The following is a 2,657-nucleotide window of genomic DNA, read 5'->3' as shown; positions in this document are numbered from 1 at the left end:
TTAAAATGCCATGAAATCCAGGTTTCTGCCTTCTGTGTGTTGAAAGGCTCACAGCAAAGTCTCAAGAGTGTGTTAAGTTGTCGATGTCTCTGTAAAGGATTGTACTGTTCCTATTACTACAAAGAAATGGTCATGGGAGAAACTCCTAGCTGAACTAGTACATCCATCTACACTACCAAGGATGTTGTTAGGCTGACTTTGCCTTAGGCATTGACCTTGAAGGAGTAAGTTAAAACATTAATCGTGGGTATTAACATCTGAGATTTCTTTATTTCTTTGAGAAAAGAACACACACATGCAGGTGATCTTTTTGTCAGCCTAACAATGCCTTGCGTTTCAATATTGCGTGCCAAACCTAAAAGATTACTTTATTACTAAAAAGCTTCATGCAATAACAGATTGATAAAGTTCAGTTTTGATATCAAAGCTTCTTCAGATTCATAAACTGGACCAATAGTACATACAAAATGCAAGTTGTGTGCTCTTAAGTTTGAAGAAATAATCCCTCTCCGTTATATCTATAAATATCCACTCCTGTTTGGGTTTCACAAAGGTTAATTAATGTCTTTCGGAGTCTTAGTTTATGCTTGGAATATATTTTGTTGGTTCAGTTATGACAAATAGATAGCCACAATGTGTTCTAAAGGCCAGATTGTGCTTTCATGTTCAAAGCAGATGATCTGTGAAAATGTGTGTTCCCCCCATGTGTTTTTAATTTGGGAGGGCCTATCGCTCAGTTATTGAGCATTTGCTTTGCATGCAGAAGATCCTAGGTTCACTCCCCAGCGTCTCCAGTTAAAAGGATCAGGTGAAGTGAGAGAGATCCTGGAGAGTCCTTGCCAGTCAGAGTAGGTATATCCATGTATGTGCACACTTGATTTTCCTTTATACAAAGATTGAGTAGTTCTCTTTGTACATTCAACACATATACAGATGAATACATGATTGAAATCCTACATTTATGGTCTTCAGTTTCATTTGTAAAGTGGATGCATGTTGGCTCTTTCTAACAAACAGGTATGTGCTCATACATGCAGGTTAAACGTGCATTCAGTATAACATGAACAGGGCTAATATAAGGCAGCTTCATGTATAATTGTTAAATTGCAGGTGTAGGAGGCCCTGATTTAAATTGGGACTATGAGGAATTTAAATTTCTCCATTCCATTTTGTTAACTTCAAAATGACCCCTCCCCCAGTTCTATTTGCCTGTTTAGAAAACATACAGGTAACCCACTGCTAAACTATGTTTCCCGCAGCAAAGCAAATATTTCTAGGAGGCCATCTGAAGGTGGGAAGAGAGTCATCCCTCTTCCCTGTGCCATGGTGGAGTTCCGTAGCTGCAATTTAGCAATAAAAAACCCACACTGAAGATCTCTTCACAGAATTCCCAACTGTCTCATCTTATTTGTTGGTCAGGGTCTAGATTTTGTACTTGCAGAAGAAATCCCCTAGATTCCAGGAAGAAATATAATTGAAGACATTTAACAAATTTCAACTGTAATCTGTGATTCTTCAAAATATAAATCTCAGATAGAAAGTGCCTCAGTTAAAGTCTGCGAGTTGCCACTTCACCTGTTACATTACTCCCATATATATTGACCTGTCCATGTTTCATGTCCACAAAAACCTGCCTTAATATAACCATAGAAAATCCCCAGTGTAGAAATGGCAGGAAGAAATGGCTAAGAGCTGAGGAATTGTCTGGGAGAAGGAAGACTGCTACAGTGACTCTATAATGCATTGTACAATGGGATGCTGTCATCAAATTATATCAATGGTTTGTTCCCTGTGGTAGCCCTGTCGCTCTGGTTCAGATCTAGGACCAATGGACAAGGAGTACAGCCCTGCAAAAATGGTATATGTATACAAATATAGGGTTGCTAACAGTGCTGCTCAGAGCCACACTGGTATTTCTGAGAGAAAGGCAAGAGCATTCGTTCAAAATGGCTCATCTTCGTGTCAGCCATAGTACACAAATCACTTACATGCCAGGATATGGTAGCTGGATATTTTTTATTTATTTATTTAGGGCTGTCATGCTTGTGCTCAACAGTGCCTCAGGGGGCCCTCTTTTTGCCCACCCTCATCCTCAGCTGCTGTGAGCCCTTTATTTACTCTTCTTTACACACACCGTTAAAGAGTGCTGTCCCTTTAATATGAGTCTGCAGTCCTTTCCCTAGGTTTGGAGCCTGATTTCTGGCCCCACCTCACCCAGGGGCAGCTCTGCCTATCCTCACTCTCTCCTGCCTGTTCTTCTTGGTCTCTGGGTCTGTTTTTTTCCTTGAGAGTCATCTCTGATCCTCCCTTGAGGGAGCTGCCTGCAAGTAAGTCTTCCTTTGGTAGCCTCCTTTCTTTGCAGTCCTTCCTCCCCTCTCTGAGCTGGGCCTGCCATTTTATCTTGCTCCAGCCTGGGGAAGAGGAAGCTGCCCTGCCTACTAAAACCCCACCCTGTCCTGGGCCAGCAGTGGGACAGGACTCACATGCACTACCCCTTACCAGCAGATCTGGCACTCTGTTGCCATAGCAACCACCAGGCTCCTTTCCAGCTGCACTACAGTAAGTGCGTTGCCTGTGCAAGTGCAGATTTTTTTAAAAAAAATTCAGGGGCAATTTAATCCCCCAATGTTTGTTTGTTTACTTTTCAGATTTTTCTG

The sequence above is a fragment of the Gekko japonicus genome, unplaced genomic scaffold (assembly GCF_001447785.1).
Source record: "Gekko japonicus isolate JY-2015 unplaced genomic scaffold, Gekko_japonicus_V1.1 scaffold71, whole genome shotgun sequence".
In the NCBI taxonomy this organism is placed as follows: domain Eukaryota; kingdom Metazoa; phylum Chordata; class Lepidosauria; order Squamata; family Gekkonidae; genus Gekko; species Gekko japonicus.
This window is presented reverse-complemented; position numbering follows the sequence as displayed.